Source organism: Astatotilapia calliptera, chromosome 1, assembly GCF_964374335.1.
Source record: "Astatotilapia calliptera chromosome 1, fAstCal68.1, whole genome shotgun sequence".
In the NCBI taxonomy this organism is placed as follows: Eukaryota; Metazoa; Chordata; class Actinopteri; order Cichliformes; family Cichlidae; genus Astatotilapia; species Astatotilapia calliptera.
In genome coordinates this window covers 27,161,016-27,182,062 of record NC_137422.1, presented here as the reverse complement: position 1 = coordinate 27,182,062, position 21,047 = coordinate 27,161,016, and the positions used below count along the sequence as shown (strand labels likewise).

Sequence of the window (21,047 nt, the reverse complement as noted above, 5' to 3'; positions counted from 1 at the left end):
TAGGTGCACTCTCCTCACCGTCACCATCGGTTAGTCTCACCACATCACATAACTTGCCTGTGTCGGAATGGCGACATGTGACAGCTGTGCGTCCACTTGTGGTGGTGTTTGTGTGTATTTTTGTGAGTATGCATATGCCTCCGAGGTCTGCTGTGTTTCTCTGAGTGATACTGCTGTCCTTTCCACTTTGTCTGTCAGCCTGATAACAAGCCGGAGCACCGCAGTGTCAGCCTGCTTCATGAGGCCAATTACAGCCAGTAGTGGGGGCATCACTAAAACACACAAGTTGTGACTCACAGGAATCTTTTCAGTGTGTGTGTGTATGAGTGCATACACATAAGTCAATGTAGGCTATTCAAATCAATTATTTATTATACTTGCAAATGTCTTGAGCCATCCCTCATTTCTTTATGTTTTACTAGGAAAATGAGAAATAGGTGCAGTGATTTACTTTTTAACCCTTTAAGATCTAGCATAGAACCAAGTCCGCCAGAGCTTATATTATATTTTTTCATGTTGTAGTGCCATTTTTGGGAGCATTTCAAGTTGATATACATCAATACAAGTATTATAGCCCACATTTTAATAATATGTCTGCATTAAGTGCATAGTAATTACATAAATTGCAAAAAATGCAATAAACTACAAAAAAATTGAAAATCGTTTTTGTTTTTTAACATATATTTCTAGTTAGAGAAAGTTAAGAGGCTTATCCCTCTAAACTGTAAATACAAAAAAGTTGCACAAAATAGTTTCCCACCACAGGAAATTTAATTTAAGTGTCTTCATAGTTTTATTTTTGAAATACACCAATTTTTATATACTGCATATTATAATGCAAATTTGCAAAAAAACAGCATATGCATCAAAATAAACTATTTCCAGCAGTGCAATGTGAGTCCTAAGCATCCCAGAAACGACACAGAAAGTCATAAAGTCAAACATAACTTTTAAAAACACAAGTATAGGCTCATAAGGCCCTGATGGTAAAAAAAACTACATTTCCGCAAAATAACGTCACTTCCGGTTTCGGGCAGGTCATGTCGTACATGCGATCGTTCGCACTGACGTCTATTTCAATGTAGGAAGTGTTACGAACAGCTGATCGGATTGGCAAAGCGTGTTTCTGGAATATTATGTTTTTGTTGCTGCAAGTGCTTTTTATGCAGTTTTTGCAAAGCTATATGTGGAAGGAAACTGTGATCTAGGACAAGCTGATGGCATAAGATGTAAGTACAACTCCTCCGGTTTCATATGCAAAAAAAATTATTGCGCTAGCTTATGTGGTTGCAGTGCTACTGGGATTTAAAAATAGTTGCGCAAAACGGAGCGTGCCCGCTCCGACCGGCTTTAAAGGGTTACGTAGTTTTCAGGAAAAGTTCTCCAGGTTTCTTGGAGGACATTCAAAGCTCTTCTTTGAATGTTGTTGCCTTTTGTTCTGTTCTCTGTCAAGATGATTGCAATGCTTGAGCAATATTGCGGTCTGGGCTCTGGAGAGGCCAATCCATGACTTACAGTGTCCCCTTATGTTTTTTCTATCCAAGTATGGTTTTATTGAATTAGCACAGTGTGTTTGGGATCATTGTCATACTGAAAAATCTTTTTTATAAATATCTTGTGTAATTTTATTATTTAATTCCAGTGCACACCACTTTGTGTTTTAAGGTGCTTTATAAATAAGGATGGATGGAAAATTTAAGCTGTTGCCAATCAGATCCTTCCCAGATGGTTTTGCATGGTGGATCAAAACCTGACAGAACTATTCTGCATTCAAAATTCCAGCATCAGTGGCTGAAATTCAGCCCAAACCATCACAGACCCTCAGTTTTGCAGACACTCACAGTTGTAGCTCTCTCCTGACCTCCTCTGTAGATATGGATGATTTGAACCAAACATTTCTAAATGTATCACTTCATGAGTTCTTGTGTGCATACTGCCCCCTTTTCTAACCATTTCCCTTCCTTAACAAAAGGTGGTTTCTTGACAGTCACCGTTCCACTGAGACATTTTTGATGACGCTTCAGTAAACAGCAAACTGAAGGGCCAGATGCATCTCTCAGGTCCTCTGTCAGGTTTTTAATGGATTTCTTTAGTATTTCTTAAGGACATGACCTTCAGATAGTGTTCATCTGCTGTACGTAGCTTTTTAGACCTGCCTCTTTTGTCCTCCACTTGACCAGTTTCCAAGGTCAGCAAGCTTGGTTAGCAAGATGTATTGATAAACTGTATGGCTGCAATGCACAGACACAGATACCTGTTAATAAGTGCTAAGTATTTCATGTCGGGGAAAATGGATCAAAAAGTAAAATACCTGCCTGACCTGTCACATGGGAGGGAAACAGATTGAAGTGAGTCTCAGAAAACAGCCATCAGCACCAGAGAAGGTTTCTACACGGTGCTACAGATTTTTAATCCCACTGAAAGAAAGTCTTTGTTTCACATCTTATACTTAAAGGCGCAGGTTTATTCACACTGTAGTTTTCAGACTTCTACGCAGGATTAATTTTACAGCCAAGGAGCTCATCGCTTATTTTCTACAAAAGAAAAGAAAATTTTAAAAAAAGACAGAGACAGTAAAAAAAAAAAAAAAAAACCCACAAAAAAACCCTCTAACTCCATGGTAGACCACTGTATGACAGACACATGCTTCATGAAATCATGAAACAAATGACAAAGCAGAGTGCTTAGAACCTAGCATTCATTTCATTCGCTAAAGAATTTCTTCACATTACCAACAATGGAGCATAAGTATGGAACGCCAGGACTGCCATAATGAATTAATTAAATACACCATTAAATAATTAATTAAATGTGTCAATAATTAATTAAAATTGGAATTAATTAATTAAATAAATAGTTATGACACATGTAATTAATTAATTATTGACACATTTAATTAATTATTTATGTATTTCACATTTTAATTAATTATTGACACATTTAATTAATTATTGACACATTTAATTAATTATTTAATGATATATTTATTTATTTCATTTTGGCAGTCCTGACGCCTGGCTCTCGTCATGAAATAATTTTATCTGTCAGCCTCACCCATCAAACTCAGGGGGCGGGGTTAACGCTGCCCATGCAGCTTCTCTAACATTTGATTGGTTGCCGTGCAAAGTAAGTCAAAACAGGTCGATCCTAGATAATCGATTGCTTGTGTAGACTTGGGGCAGCCAGTTATCCCAGAATGCAGATCAAATCACAGGCAGCAATGGTGGTGGTGTAGTTTTAAAATACCCCGTTTTTCTGTCACCAGCTACACTTTTAACAGTGTTTTAGCCGCGAATGTCGCGCCGTATGTCTGGTCAGGTTGTCAACATAGAACATGTTTGCAAAAGTGCTCAGATGTTTTCAGAGATTTCACTAGCTCTGCTAACAGTTAGCATGCAGAGCGCACCGAGGGGGTACATTAACCGGTTTGTTTACATATTCCACTCTCCGTGTTCCACATGTTGCATTCGCAGATTCTCATTTTCACCGAACGATCGTCTCTTTCCGCCTGGTCTTGTGTCTCTGTGCTTCTGTAACATAAAGAACAAGCTGACATTTTTCTCACGAAACCAGCGATCAGCTCAGCAGACCCTCAGTTTACCTGCATGCATCCTCCTCCTCATCTGTCAGCTGTTTAACACCTGCTGCTAATTCAAGAAACACGCCTACGTTACCTGGTGATAGTCACAGTTTAACTGGGCAGCCGGTGCTCGATATAACGCAATGTCAGCGCATTTTTCTGCACAAGATAAGTAAATATAGTGTTTTCCCCGAGCGCAGAGCTGCTGGAGCTCGTTTCCTTACAGAGCACTTTATAGGCGAACAGCTTCATCAGCGGCTGATGTCCAATCACCAGCACACAGCTTTCAAACCTCAGCTGAGTTTTAGCTCTCAGTGGTTAAACGCTGGACTTCATTCACTCAGGTTCTGTCTGTCGGGTCACGTTTACTTCGCTGTTTTATTTACAACTGAGCAAATCGGTTTGGCTGAGGTTAAAGTTACGTTTCATAACTGCATAGTTTCACAGACGTTTAATGGTTCACTGGCACATGTGTTAGACTGAACTATCATCTAAATATCATCTGTTTTTTAATAGTTATTCAACTGTATTCTAAGCACCAGCTGTCTGTTAGAATGTGATTTTTTTTCTCTCTCTGTTGGCAGAGGTATAAAAATGCGCAGGAAAATCTGACGTGCATGGCGAACTTCACCGACGATATTTAAGGAGGAATAAACACACATCAAACATAAATGAACCATTTGTCTGTCTCCATAATTGAGAGCATTTTATCTTCTTATGTCAACACTCTCTCTCTCTCTCTTTTTTTTTTTTTTTTTTTTGCTTTTTCGGTCATGTTATGTTTACCTGTCAAAGGCTTGTTACAAACTATGAAACACATCGTGCAGACTTCTGGATGTTAGAAGAAAACGAATACTGCTCATGAATGAGACTAAAGGCAGGAAGGTGTCCTTTAAAACTAAACATGTTAATAGGACCTCCCTATTTATATCATAGTTTATGATATAGCGCGTGTATTTCAGTAATAGCCTGCTGAGGCCACTATACGTGCTGGCCTCATATCAAATGTGAAGGCAGACTGAGTCTATGTTTGACGTTTGTTTATATCTAATCTTCCTTTTCAAACATTTAAACAGCAGCGAGTCTGCAGCTGAGGGAATACAAATTCAAATTGTCGGAACAGGTTTGCTCGTTTCTTGGATTCATTTGGTGATTTATTAAATGTATAACTGTAATTCTAATCTGCTGCTGAGTCTCTTACACTTTTCTTTATGCTGTATATTTTCACGTCTCTGGAATAGTTGGCAGTTAGATAGTCAGCTGGGAAACTCATGGAGCTGAGGATATCGTGGATATGCTGACCTCGCTGCGTGGTGTACAGAGCGAGGTCAGCATGATTAATATTCACAATAAAAATATTAGCCGAACATCATGAAGTCTGTATGTGTTTCATAGTGTCGAACAACCTTTGTACAGTTAAAGCCAGCAGTTACTACATGACGGAAACACCAACGTTATCTCTTTTATGTGTTTATACACAGGTCACGCTGATTACTGAACAAAAACCCAAAGATCAGATGTTAAACAGATTTGCTCTCTCTCCTCCTTAAACATTGTGGCATGAATAAGGCACGGCGGGACCACAGAGCGACGTTCAGAGCCAACTTTATTTGATTCACATCACACCACACCACCACCAACCCCTGAGTCCCCGTGTTTTAACACGGCGGGCGTGATTGCGGATGCCGTGCAGGTGCGTCCGCACGGCCCCGCAGACCACGCCCCACCACATACCCCCATCGCCCGATTGAGGCCGGGGAGTGATCCGGCCAAACCTACTCCCCCCCGCGAACTGGGGCGAGACTCGGCCCCTACACATCGGCGCCCCAGCCCCCGACCAAGCGACGGGGAAGCGTCCGTTCTGGTGGCCGCCCGCGCATCCAGCGGCAACGGCGAAGCTGGTCCGGAGGTCGGCCGCGTAGCAAGCGGACACGGCCCCACCGGCATGGCCGTGTGCTCCTGCACACAGGCGGCTGGGCAGACGCCAGGCGCGCAGAATCGACTGGTGGCAGCGAGGCTGGACTAGCCAGCCCGCCGATCCCCGGCCTAGCGGGGCTGTCCCGCTCCTCTGCCTCCAACTCCGGCTGCACAGGCTGCCCTGGAGCAGGGACCTCCGTCTCCCCGCACAGCTGCTCCGCCACCGCCTCCGCCACTCCCGTTTGGAGCGGCTCCCCGCACTGCGCCTCCGCCCCCAGCAGGCACCGCCCCTCGCCCCCCTCCGGGTGGAGCGACTCCTCTGCCTCCGGCAGGTGTAGACCCTCGCCCGCCTCGTCCTCGGCCTCCGATTGGAGCGGCTCCTCCACCGCTCCCGGCAGGAGCAGCCCTTCACCCGGCTGCTGCTCCTCCTCCTCCGGCAGGCTCGGACCCCCGCGTGGCTCGTCCACCACCTCCGGCTGCCGAGGTGACCCACACGGCTCCTCCACTGTCCTCGAGACACACTTGTGGGGGTGGCGCCCAGGCCCAGAGCAGCGCTGCCAGCTCTGCCATCTTCCCCAGGTGGCGTTCGCTCTCCTGCCGCAGCTCCTCCTGTTGGCGACGCACCTCCGCCGCCTGCTTCCGCTGGGTGGCCGCTATTTCGGCCACCATCTCGGCCAGCTCTTTCCTTTCCTGGCTCTGGTAGGTACCCGCCATGCCGCCTCCTGGGTTTCGGCACCAATGTGGCATGAATAAGGCACGGCGGGACCACAGAGCGACGTTCAGAGCCAACTTTATTTGATTCACATCACACCACACCACCACCAACCCCTGAGTCCCCGTGTTTTAACACGGCGGGCGTGATTGCGGATGCCGTGCAGGTGCGTCCGCACGGCCCCGCAGACCACGCCCCACCACAACATGTTTTTAATGTTAGTTATAATTCAGAATTGGCGACTGAAACACGTAGGACACATAAGAACATCAGGAAATAAAACACCGATAAATATAACCTCAGTAAAAGAAGTCAGCGGGGGTTACTACAGCTGTGTACCGGGGCCTGCGCTTTGTCGGTGGGATTGCTTGCGAGGCGAGCGGGTCTATCCCACGCTTTGCCGTGAGACTGGGACGACATCTCCGAAATCATCGAAACACTTTTGCAAAGAGGCTGTATCTTGACAAACCGACCAGACACATGAAGATTAAACCACTACATTCTCGGCTAAAAAAATATTAAAACGGTATTTGGTAACACACAAACAGGGTTTTTCAAAGCTCAGTTCTGTTAGCTTCCACATGCCGGTTGTTGTGTGCTAGAAACAATGGCCACCAGGCCAAAGCAATGGTTTTGACTCGATCAGCGTTAACCCCGCCCCCTGAGTTTGATGGGTGAGGCTGACAGATAAAATTATTTCATGATGAGAGCCAGGCGTCAGGACTGCCAAAATGAAATAAATAAATATATCATTAAATAATTAATTAAATGTGTCAATAATTAATTAAATGTGTCAATAATTAATTAAATGTGTCAATAATTAATTAAAATGTGAAATACATAAATAATTAATTAAATATGTCAATAATTAATTAATTAAATGTGTCAATAATTAATTAAAATGTGAAATACATAAATAATTAATTAAATGTGTCAATAATTAATTAATTACATATATCATAACTATTTATTTAATTAATTAATTCCAATTTTAATTAATTATTGCCACATTTAATTAATTATTTAATGGTGTATTTAATTAATTCATTATGGCAGTCCTGGCGTTCCATACATAAGCACTGACAGCCGAACACCCCAAGGCTGGTTTAGCGTGAGCTAATATACAATAATAAGTTGCAAGTCTTTATGGATTTATCATATAATAAGGAAAGAAAATAGAGAAAATAATAAAAATCCTACTAATTAAATCTGACAGCGGATGGTATTATGAGCTCACACACGAAATATGAGATAATGGAAAAAAAATGTTATGATGGATTTAAATACATTAAGCCGGGGCTTATCTTACTGAAAACGGCACATTTGATTAGATTGGACATGCTGGACCTATGAATGCAGTAGATGACATTAGAAAGAGCTTAAAGGCAAAATCTGAAATGTAATATAAACAAATGCAGCGCAGGTCTGACCAAAGGCTGTAGAGCGTCAACATTAGTGACAGAAGTTAAGTGTTTCCTGTGAGCGTTTCATCTATCAGCGTGTGACCAGACTCGATTGTTGTATTTGGCTCAAGGCGCCTTCAGTCTTGTACAAGTTTCCAAAACACTCTTTTCTTTCCTGTTCTTCCCTCCCTGCTCTCTAGATTCTGCATTTTACAGCTGTCCTTCCCATCTGTCTTCCCCCCCCCACCCGTTTTTTGTTATGCTGCTGTGTCCTATTTGCCTTTCCAGCTTGGAACTCAACCCTAAATTTATAGTTTCACCCTGGGACAGAGTTTCGTGAAAGCAGAGTTATTCTTGTCATGTTGAGACCAACCAGAAACACGGAAGCCACCCACAGTTCATGAAACACATGCCTGGAGTCTGAGACACAGAGTAACAACAGATAGGATAAGGGCAAACCTAAACACAGACAGATCATAACTAAAAGCTGCAAGGCACAGGAAATCCATCCATCTTCCACAGGCCAGAGAGCAATCCTGGTGACAATCCCATTTTTTTAAACTTCGTTACTTGTTTCCTTTCACTGTGACCCCTCGGACGCTGCACATTGTAGAAGCTACACTGCATGTTCATGTACAGCATATATTAGGCAATTTTCCATTAGAAGGTAAACAATGACATCATGTGTTCAATATCTGTTTCAAATTGAATTCCATTATAATCATGTAACCAAATTATTTATTATGTGATTTGTTCATATTTTTGCAGGCTAGAAAACCATTGAATATGCTAAACAATCTCTGGGAAGGATTGGTTTCTGAATTATTATATTAGATGATTTTTTTTGTCTTTTAAAATTTCATTTCACCTGCTTTGTGCTGGGAAACAATAACATCTTGATTAAAAAAAGAAGAGAAAACTGTTTTAAGGAGGACCTGTTGTGATTTTCAGCTCTATATTTTTATTCTTAGACTTGGATCAGAGCAGGTTTGCATTACTCACAGCTCAAAATAAGTCTTATACATCTTATACTTGGCCTTGGGGCAGCCCCTCAGTTCATCCTCTCATTTTTTAATTTTTTTTTCTGCCCCCTTCACCCTTCTTTAAAGCCAGACTTCTTCTGATTGGCTACCACAAACAAACAAAGGAAAACACAGAAAACCAAAAGGCCCCTTTAAGTCTTTTAACACTTCATCGTACTATGTTTGAATCTTAAGTCAGAACAAAATTTATAGTGACAACAGATAAAACACTGGCCACTGACATGCTTAAATCTAAAACAATGATGTGATTTTTGCTACTTTACATTTTTACACCAACACACAAAGTCAAATGATTAAGATGTGTTTGAAGCAACAAAAGCACTGAATTAACGGTTTAGGAATTACAGACATTTTTATGCATAACCACCAATTTTTAGCATCTCAAAAGTAATTTGACTGCTGACTGAAACTGTTCGAAAGCATACTCCAAAAAGCAAAATGACACCAGAATTTCTTACAGCAAAAAAATGGGCTATTCTTCAACAGCCAGGTCAGTCATCTGATCTCAGCCCAATAAAACATGCTTTTCAGATACTTAAGACAAAGCTGAAGGCAGAGAATCGTAAACAAGCAGCAGCTGCAGGCGTCTGCAGTAAAGGCCTCGCAGAAATCTTAAGGGAGGAAAACACAGCAATTGGTGATGTCCATGACTATTAAAAATATTTCTTATAATTAAAATGCTGCTAGTTTGTTCAATTACTTTTGTACCTCAGAAATTGGGGGAGTATTTATAAAAATGGCTGTAATCTCGAAACATCTAATTAAATATTTGATTAGACCTCTTCAATTAAAGCTGTCTGCATTGCGATCACGTTTTGATTGATTTTAATGTGTAGTGATGTAGAAAGGCAGAATTACAAAAAGATCCATATGGGCCTCTCTGAATACATCAATACACAATCCTAAAATTTAGAGAGTACATTTGGGCACAAAGGTTGGTAGTTTGATACTGTACTGTAAGATGAAAAGGAATACCATTTCAAATGACCAATATCAACATAAAAATCTGTCAAACAAAACGAGACAAAAGGTCACTGAGAAAAGAGAACCGCATGCAGAGATGGGACAACAGATAGAAATCCAGGCAGCTTATCAGTAGCAGTATAAATGTACAGCTGCAGCACAGAAACTGCTGTTATGGTGATCGCCTAAAGGCTGATAAACACTTAGCACTGACTCAGACATGAGCACCAAGAACAGATACGGTCACATGATCCAGGTATTCCAGCAGGACTGAAGACGCTTTATCTTGGCTAAAGGTAACTGAATATTTCCTCTCTTTAAGGAGTTGTATGACACTCATGAAGACGAATACTTTCGCCCTTTACTCGTTTCACATCAGAGAACTGGGCAACGAAAATCCAATCATAGAACAAAGATCGCGTAAAAGACGTGAACCTTCTGAAATTTCTACCACCACGCCATCAAAAACTTTGAAGTTTATCAGTTTCAGCAAGTGTTGTATTCGGGATCATTCGGTTCATACACCCACCCACACGCATACTTTACATTTTCTACACAGTATTTCATGATTCAAATACAAAGATGGCGCTGCTCTAGCCTCCAGGCAACAAGCAATACAAGTTCAAGAACATATGCTCCTTGACGCAGTACAATGTGTGACATCAACTGATTTAACATGGTCTAAATATAGATGTGCACAACAAGAACAGACCGAGAAGGTCAAAAAAACAAAAAGCATAGAAACTGATAATAAATGACAAGGATACGACATTCCTTAGTCTTCATCAGCTAGTTAGTCAGCAAAATAACCCTATTCCATTGTTTAATAGAAGTGACTCATTTTCATACAGAGATTATGATTCCCCCTAGGAAGCACATCCATCTCATCTCCAGCCATGCTCTGTTATTATTATGCTTCCTCTTTTCCTCTGTCAACCGCTTCTTCCCTTTATCCCTTTCCTAACTCTTTCTTCCAGCTGCCTTTTTTCTGCTCTTCGTCTCCCTCTGTGTCTCTGTCAGATGTTGTGTGAAGTGATAGTCTTCTGGATGGCAGCTCCATGGCTGGACTGCAGGCACAGTAGGAAAACTCATGAATAATATTAGATGGTTTTCATTAGTAGCACGTAGGAAAAAAAGCAGACTCTCTCTCTCTCTGCATGACTCACTTCCTGCTCTCAATGTCATTTTTTCTCCCCTAACATCATCATTTGACTCCTTCGTTCGCATATTTTCTCTTTTTAAAGCCACCTGTCAGTGTCATATCTAATAATGTATACATTCAGGGGCCACTTTATTAGGTACATGCTGCTAGTACCGGATGTGGACATGGTCAGCAGCAATGCTCAGGTAGACTGTGGCATTCAAACAGTGCTTATGTGGTACTAATGGGGGCCAAAGTGTGCCCAGAAAATATCCTCCACACCATTACACCAGCCTGAGCCATTGAAACCAAGCCAGGATGGATCCTTGCTTTCATGTTGTTTATGCAAAATTCTGACCCTACCATCTGAATGTCACAACAGAAATTAGGATTCATCAGACCACACGATGATTTTCCAGTCTTGTAGCCTTAGCTACCTGTTCTTGGCTTTCTGCTGCTATAACCCTGTATGCTTTGATATATTGTGCTTCCAGAGATGATCTTCTGCATACCTCCGTTGTATAAATAGTTAGTTGAGTTATAGCTGCTTTCCGATCAGCTGGAAGATGTCTGGCTGTTCTCCTCTGACCTCTGACATCAAAGCATTTTTGCCCAGTGACCTGCTGTAAACCCCAGAAATTTATGTGCAGAAAAATCCCAGAACATCAGCAGTTTCTGAAATGCTCAGACCAGCCCATCTGATGCCATGTTCAAAGTCACTTAAATCACATTTCTTATTCATTCTGATATTCAGTTTTTAACTTCAGAAGGTTGTCTTGACCATGTCTACATGACTAAGCTGCTGAGATGTGATGAGTGCCCTAACTTACATCCTGTTTATCATTCTTTATGAACATAATAGGGATCATTCATGATGTATTCAATAAAGGGGCGTCCCCTGGGAAGTGAAACGCTCATCTCCTGCTGCTGTCGCACTTTCAGGCATGGTTACCAGGGTAACCCTATAATGCATTTACCACATATGGCAATCACTGATGTTCTTCCCTGAATGTTGTTGACTTTCAGTGTATTCTTGCTGCCATGTCACTGTAAACCGCTTCCTGTGTAGATTCCACCTAACACTCGTTTCCCATAGATTTATACTCAACAGACTTCTTTTAGAAACAAACAGTAGCCCCCGTTTGCCAATAAAAAGAATGCAGCTTTAAAGGACTTGATATTTTACTTTGTCCATCTTTTATATACAGTATATTAGTGCTGGGCATCACTATAATTCTGAACAGATAAAATGTCAACTGTGGCTTTTCAAGTGGACTGAATAGATTGTAATACTTCCTACTGACGAACGAGGGGTCTGTATAAATTTAACTCACACAGTTCATTAATATACAACAACAACAATAATAATCCATCACTAAATCTGTTTAACAGGGCAAAGGTACACAATCACTTAACACTACTAACACTCTAACATTACTGCCAGCACATTTGTAAAATTGCACTGCTGAATGGCTCAATGGCTAATGGTAATTAGCAAGAACACTCTTAAGAACTGGGAGGGTTACAGCGACAGCAAAGACAGATGACGAATAAATAGAAGCAACCACAGAAAACACCTTTACCAACAGTGGAGCTGTGTCTGCCGTTTGAAGGTTTTTCACTTCATTTGCGCCACAAAGTTTGGAAGAACAAGTTCAAAAGGACTTTGTTTCAAAGCTGCACCTCACATCTTCGCTGTGGAAACAACGAACGCATCCCATCGTACCGAACACAACAACAAGCAGCCTTTTAAGGGTGGACCCTATAATCCTCTGGGAAATCTGTAACTTTAGTCAGCATTGTTTTGTGATTTTATTTTAAGGTTTATTTGTTTATTATGATTGAAAAGCTCACTTGTGCAGAAATAATAATAATAATAGTATTGTGACAACTGGGAACTGGCCAGAGTTTTAAGAAACAAAATGCAAAATTACCCGTTTTTGGAAAAAATGCAATTGGGATTTTCCTGACATGAATCAACAATCAATCACAAAACAGTCAAAATAACTTTTTTTACTCAAAGGGGGCACACACAGACTCGAAAGACATCAAAAGAGACGGTTAATCAAGACAATGCTTCGTCATACGGTTCCCTTTCATCTTGCAGAGAATTTTTCCCCCCTTCACAGTAGAATATGTTCAGTAATTTTAATAGTCATCAAATTCTAGATCAAATTAAACTGAATGTGTAACAATAAGTATTTTTACAAGAAAAAAAAAATCCTTTTTTTTCTACATAGTTTACAATGAACGCCATTTAAAAAGAAATGAGCAGAGTCAGTGAAGTATAACGTATAGAATGTGGTGCCTACTTTAATTTTTTTCCTCCAAACAACAGCGATATGCTTTTATGACTTTGTAGATCAGGAAAGCACAAACACAAGCATGTTTTGTTTTTAACACAAACGCCTCGTCTATGACACAGATGTGGATAAAATAGAAATTAGCGAAGAATTAAAAAATCCAGAAGTGAAAGAAATACAACAGGGAGAAACATCAACATTAGAAAAAAAGAAATAATAAAACGATGTCACTCAAAATTAGGTGAAGTGACTGAAAAATGCTGGATTTCTCCATTGATATGCAGGAGGATAGATCGCTGCGCTCACATGGGTGTATATGTGGTCAATTTTGTTAAGTCTACGCTATCAGACACCTAATTAGGCCTACCTCAGCATTCCTCTGTTGGTGTGTGTAGCATGATAATTAATTTCCCGCGAGTATTGGCTGCTACATGGCATCCATGAGATTTCGTTTGTGTGTGCGTGTGCGTTTGTGTATGTTAATAATTAGTGGTATTCTCGTCTCTGGGCTGTCCAGTCGTGCCTGAGTGAGTTTTCTCATTTTCAGGCTGAGCGGTCAACACAGCGTGGTACGTCTCACTCCAACATGACAAGTAATGGTGTGTGAGTATATATGTAAAATAAAAATATTAACATAAATCCACTGCCATGGACTGTCATGATACCTCCGTTATTAACTTATCGTCCAATTTATGAGCATGACTGTAATTTTTTTAGTCTGAGCCACTTTTATTTTATTTTCCTAGGGTAGTCTGTAATGGCTACAAACATTAAATGGTAGGGGTGCAACGATACTCGTATCGATATTGAACCGTTTGATACAGTGCTTTCGGTTCGGTACGCATATGTATCGAACAATACAATTTTTTTTTTTTTTTTTTATCAACTTTCCTTCTGAAGATGCTGTCTGTGTTAAGCGCTCAGTGGATCTGCGCTCGACAGTGCAGCCTAGGCGGAGTAGTCGAACACAGATTCACTGAGCGCAGGGCAAGCTAGCGAGACAGAAGTTAAGCTCTCATTGCAACATGGCAAATTGAACCTCCCCCACCCTCATTCAGATCTGGCGTTTGGAACTATTTTGGTCTTCATGTGAGGTATGACCCTGAAGGTAAGCGTGTCATGGACAAAAGTAAAACAGTATGTTGGATGTGCCATGCAATGCTCAATTACATGGGTGGGAACTAGTGCGTTAGCGCAGTTAGCTCGTTAACGTGTTGACGCCGTCCAACCCCACGCACGGGGCGATCTGCGGTAGCTCGTTAACGGAGATTTGCCGTGTTGTGGCGTTAACGTCATTTTAACGAGATTAACGCTGACAGCACTAGTGGGAACACAATGAATATGACTGCACATTTACTCCGACATCATCCTAGTGCAAAGACAAGTGGAAGCAGACAAAAGCAACAACAAAGCAACATTAAATTTAAAAACTGTACGTTTGAGTTAAAATATATATTTATAATTTTAATAAATGACAAATTAAAAAAGCATGAACATTTTTTTGTATCGAAAAAATATCGAACCGTGACACCAAAGTATCGAACCGAACCGTGAATTTTGTGTATCGTTGCACCCCTAATAATATGGCCATATTTTCTTTTGGAAATATGTTAAAGTCTGGTTTTATAAGTCTGCTTGTGTTTTTGTCTTCACATTATGCTCTGGGCAGTATATTTACTGCCATTTCTATTGCCTGGAGCAAAGCCTGCGATTCCTGAAGGAGCTGTGAAGGAGACGATGGAGTTTCAGAGCTGGAGCTGTTCATGCGATCACCATGGTGAATATGAGCTGTTTGTATGATAATATGGATGAGCTTCGTGAGCTGATTTAGGTTTAGAGGGAAGACAGTGGGGGAAGTTTGATGTGTTTCATTGAGCACTGCAGTGTTGCAGCGACATATGTCACACTCACTTCCAGGACCACACTGTGACTCTATCTGGCTTCGGGACTTGTTGGACAGACCGAGACATTAATCTAAACAGCAAAAAGAAATGTGGAGCGACTCCACAAGTATAAGATAAGATAAGATCACCTTTATTAGTCCCACAGGTGGGAAATTTCGTTCGTTACAGCAAAAGTGCAAAGTTATGTAGCAGAAATTAGAAAACACTGGAATGAAATAAAATAAAATACTATATACAACTGAGTAAGAAAATACAAAAGTACAACTTTGTCAGAATCAACTGAAACGTAATCCCCGGACATGTTGTTGCTAGGAGATGTTTCTGTAGCCTTAAAATTGAAATGATATCAATGCAAACAGATTATTTGCTGAGGTAATTTGTCATTGTTGCTGATTTAACACACTGTTTGTGTCTCCTGATGGAGGAATCCAGAGTTAATCTGAAATGGTTCTGTACAATCACTATCCACTTCATTAGGTACACCTGTCGAATTACTTGTTAACACAAACATATAATCAGCCAATCAAATGGTAGCAACTCGATTAATTTAGGGATGTAGGCATGATCAAGATAACCTGCAAGTTCAAGGCAGGCATCAGAATGGGTAAATGGTAAATGGCCTGTATTTGTATAGCACTTTACTAGTCCCTAAGGACCCCAAAGCGCTTTACACATCCAGTCATCCACCCATTCACACACACATTCACACACTGGTGATGGCAAGCTACATTGTAGCCACAGCCACCCTGGGGCGCACTGACTTTAAACTGGATTGTTGCAGCAAAACAGGCTGGTTTTAGTAAACTGCTGCTCTTTTGGGATTTTCCTGCATTCTAAGTGAATAGTCCAAAAATGAGACATCCAGTAAGTGGCAGTTTTCTGAGGGAGAATTGAATTCCTTGTTGACCACTTGTTATGGCTAAGGTATGCAGAAGAGCCTCCCTGAAGGTTCACAATGTTGAATCTTGAAGCAGACTGGCTATAGCAATAGAAGACCATACCACATGCTGCTCTTGCCAGCTAAAACTGGAAACTGTGGCCAAAATTTAGACAGGGTGATGAAATTGGACTATAGAAGATTGGAAAAACGTTGCCCGCTCTAATGAGTGTTAATTTCTGCTGCAACATTTGGATGACAGAGTCAGAACAGAGTCAGAAGAGCATAAACAACATGAAAGCACGGATCCCTGATGCCTTGTGTCAACGGTTCAGGCTAGTGGTGATGTAATGATATGGGGAATATTTTCTCCCTTTAGTATCAACTGAGCATCATTTAAACACAACAGCCAACCTGAGTGTAGTTGCTGACCATGTCCATCCCTTTATGGCCACGGTGTACCCATCTTCTGCTGGCTGCTTCCAGCAGGATAAAACCCCCATGTCTCAACACCAAGCTCACATTACCTCAAACTGGTTTCTTGAGTTCATTCTACTCAAATGGCCTCCACCATTCCCAGATCCCTATCCCAAAAGCATCTTAGGGATTTGATGGAAAGGGAGATATCACATCAGGTTAATTTCAAATGAACTAAAATCTGAAGAATGTTTCCAGCATGTTGCTGAATCTATCCTGCAAAGAATTAAGGCAGTTCTGAAGGCATAAAGGGGGTCCAACCTGGTACTAACCAGCTGTATCTAATAAAGTGATCAGTGAGTGTATCATTTTTGCATGCTGACCATCCTCTGCACCATTTACAAAACACGCAGCTGAACAGTTTGTGTAACATTTGTTCTGGCTCTGCTCCCAAATGGACAGAAAAGGAAACCATTCATTTTAAGCTCCTTAATGTTTAATGTTTAGATTTTGATTCATTGAATAATTATTTGTAAGTTTTTGGCTGCTGCTTTTTTGGCTTAAATATTTCTTTTTTCTTAATTTACTTAAAAAAATGTAAATATATGTCAATATGTTGTCATCTGGAATTATTATACCCTGTTCACCATTACTATCCAGGAAAGACAGCTCCTGTGAAAGGTCCCTACTGCTCCACACGTTGGAGTAATAAAGCAAACATTTTCATGATCTTCTTAAGAAACTTTTTTCTTGTCTGCAGTGCTTGGAAGTGTGAAGACAACGTGAAACACATCCCTCTCGAAAGTGCTTGACAAATGAGCTCTTCCAGCAAAGGCAACAGAGCCAATTCCAGCAGAAACTCACTGCCAGCACTGTTACTGCTGTGTATTAGAATGCAAAGACTGTGCAAGTCTTGAGCTTTTTCTCATTTCTTTATATTTTACTAGAAAAGAGGGAAGCAGGTGCAACCTATAAAAAGGTGCAAACATGCATGGGAATACAGTATAAAAGGTAAAAAAAAAAATTTATTTTTTTAAAAAAAGTGTTTCCAAAGTGTAGGATTCTATTAAGGTTGAAGGTGAACACAGCCTGAACTCTCTTTGGCAAGCTTTTTTGTAATTTCTTTAAGTAGTCTAGAATAATTCTCCAGGCTTGTTGAAAGACATTTAGAGCTTTTCTTTGGATGTTGGTAGGGCTGCTCGATTATGGCAAAAATGATAATCACGATTATTTTCACTGAAATTGAGATCTCGATTATTTGACGATATTTATTTAACAATAACAATGTATTGAATAATGACTTTAAAGATTGTCAAAAAATAATATAAAATAGTGTGCAAATACTGATAACAGTGCAAATGTTTGCAATATAAAAAATAAATGAAAAATGCAAACATCTATGTTTAGTGAACTTTGCAGTGTTGCTCTGTGGTGCAGCTACGACACTGTAGCAAAGTTTACACAATATTTCTACTTGATCCACGTCTGACTCCACGAACCCATAATGTTTCCACACCACTGAAGTTTTTTTTACCTCTCTTTTCAACCAACGGCAGTCACTCTCCTCTCCAAATAACTTCTGCTTAGCTTTCTGAGCTTCCCTCGGGTCCTCTTAATTGTTGTGACGCGTGTTCGAAATGCAGAGAGGTGCGCTCGATTTGCCACACGGAGCAGCGCAAGAGTAAAGCACGAGGGAGGGGCTAATAATCGGCTCAGTCATTTTTAATGATCGTTGAAAGCCCAGATCGTAATCGTGATTAAAATTCGATTAATTGAGCAGCCCTAGATGGCTGCCTTTCTTTCCGTTCTCTGTCAAGATGATCTCACACTGCTTCAATAATCTTGAGGTCTGGGCTCTGGGGAGGCCAGTTTTCAACTGATAGTGATCCATTGTGTGCCTTCTATCCAGGTATGCTTTTACAGCATTGCCAGTGTGTTTGGGATCATTGTCATACTGAAAAACGAAACTGTTGCCAATGGTACTGCATGATGGACTAAAACCTCTCAGTAGTTTCCTGTGTTGTGAGTTCCACCAATTTTGAAGAAATCTCCAACACCAAGGCTGAAAGGCACCCCGAACAATGGCAGAGTCTCCACTGTATTTTAAAGATGGCTGTGGACATTGTTGCACCTCTCTCCTGACCATATTGACAATGACTGGAAGCAAAAACTTCATATTTGGACTCATCACTCAACAGACCTACTGCGCATCGCTTTCAGTCGAGTTCTTGTATAATTACGCAAACCTCAGCCTTTTCTCCCCAAGGTTGGCAAATAGTACATGAATCAATTGAAGGTCCAGACACAACTCCCACGTAATGTGTCAGGTCTTTGCTTAATTTTTCCCAATTTCTCACGGATATGACTTTCGGATTCTGGTTATCTGCTATAGATAGTGTTTTAGGCCTGCCTCTTTTTATGTCCTCTACCTGTCGAGTTTCCATATCATGTCATGATTTGTCAAAGATCTAATAGTGCAAAAATACCTTTATTTTTTGTAATCATTTTTCATTGATTCAACTAAAGAAATAGGAACAAATGATGTGTTTTTGTGTCAGGCTGATAATAATAAAGTGCCTAAAGACACAATTTAAATTGGCTCTTTGCTAAGTCTGTCATGTGTTTCCACAACAATGGTTCATCCCTTGAAGGACATTTCATGCTTGAATGAGTCATAGGTCAGTGTTAATTGGCTTAAATAAAAACATTCCTCTGTAACTGGTCAGGTACAAGGACTGGATTAAAAAGAAAAGCTTTGAGAAACCTCCAGAAAGTCTGGAGAACTACTGATCAAGACCACTTTAAAGAAATGAGAGGTGGCTCAAGACTTTTGTACACTAATGTAATGTTAGACAAAGCATCCATGAGTGTTAAACACTTTCTGAAGGTATCTGACTGCCATCTACTGTGTTCACCTATGCAATAACAGCACAGTCTGCACAGTTCATCCAATCATTACCCTGCAGGCATCTGCAGCTACACGGATTTAAGTGTGTGTTTTGTGTGTGTGTGTTTCACAGAGAGAGTTGGAGGGAACAGCTGCATCTTGAGATGTCTGAGTACCCTTGCTGAATTCTTAATGGTTGTTTAGAAGATGATTCACTGACACCTGAGGGGTCTCACACAGGATGATGAGGCATCACTTTCTTGTTGCCTCATTACCATAGTTAACAGATATTCTGTACAAAGGAAAAACACAGATACAAACCTAAAATACGGCCTTTGTGCTCCTAGTCCAGGTTTGGTCATTATTACTTCCTTCAGAGTTACTCAGAATCATGTTTAAATTAAGAATGGATAAAATAATCACAATAATTAAATAATGTCAAGACAAAAGCAAAAGTTGAAAATGTAGAGATCTATTAATTTTAAAAAAACAAAACAAGAAAAGAAAACAAGGATAGAATCGGTTAGGATAAAAACCCCATCTGGAAAGATTACAGGTGGCATTATATTAACAATAATTTCAAAGTGTAGGAGTATATTTGCATTTCCACAATGATAAAACATATACGATCATACATAAGCATTGGAGCTAAATAGGTGTAGTAAATTTGAAGGTGATAAGAATTTTAAAAGCAAATATAAATCATAAAACCAATGGTTGTAAAGGGAATAAAGCCATTAGAAACATGCATAGTTGTGGTTTGATCTCACAGTAATGTCTGACGGCCAAATCTTGAACAACCTGAATTTACATTTGACAAAAGAAGTGTGCTGATATCGACTAAAATAAATTTTCGACTGTGAAACGTAGCCGTGTAGTACGTCTGCACTACAGATGCTCACATGGCTCCATAAAAACCCAATTCAACGTCAGAAAAACTGCAGGACTGGATTTCACAACCAGTAATTATCGGAAAGAAAAAACTCATCCAAACTGGTCAGAGACAGCAACTCAAATATTTTCTGGTTGAGTAAATGAATGAGTTAAGTACATGAATGCTTGCAATTTTATCTCAGATGGTTCTCAGAAAACTAATTTTACCCACATTGGTCTTTTTCTAGTTTTTGTCCCTTTATGCCAAAGAGAGACATCAGAATCCACAAGTAACAGATGCACCATCTATGATCACAATAATGTGAATCAACAGGGAGCTTTGTGGATTTATCCAGATTTCTTCAGAATACAAACACACTCACACAAACACTGTGAACTACGCACATGCTGGAAAAACACAGGGTTTCATTAATTGTCTTGCAAAATACAAACTATGCCAGAAAAAACTAAGTAATCATCCCCCAGAGGATCGAATAAAATTTCTGTGTGTGCATGTGGTCCCCACAAGTACAGCAAAAAATGATAAACAGATGTGCTTGCTAGATGAATAATACCAAGCATTACACACATGGGAAGGTGTGTTCCCAGTTTACAGCAAATCACTTGGTTTGCAAATGATACAGCTGTGTGTGTGCGTGTGCATGTTTTGAGACACCTGGGTATCCAACTGCAGGAGATGAAGAACAGAGGGGAGGAGGAGGAGAGGAGTGAGAAGCAGATGCAAGCAAAATAATCTACCCCGGGAGTGAAGCAGGGAGCAGAGGCAGGTGGGACAAAATAAATGCTTCTGAACGATAAGGAATGAGAAGATGGAGGATACGGGTGAGGAAAAACTGAGAGAGAAGAAAGGGGGGAGCAGATGGGAAGAAAAAAAATGTGTAAGGAGGGAAGAGAGGTAGGGAGACATATGTCGGAATGAGCATATGGAAGAATGAATAAAAATGAGGAAGCAGGTTAAGAGAGGAGGAGGAGGAAGAAGAGCGGTGACTTGCCTTTTGAACCATTT

The 21,047-nt window shown here is 40.5% G+C and overlaps 1 protein-coding gene across 1 annotated transcript in view; it reads right to left on the bottom strand.

Annotated features, from left to right (window-relative positions):
• The window catches only part of smyd3 (SET and MYND domain containing 3), a 117,201-nt gene that overhangs the window by 84,908 nt on the left and 11,246 nt on the right, over positions 1-21,047 (bottom strand). The gene's annotated exons all lie outside the window — the stretch shown is intronic.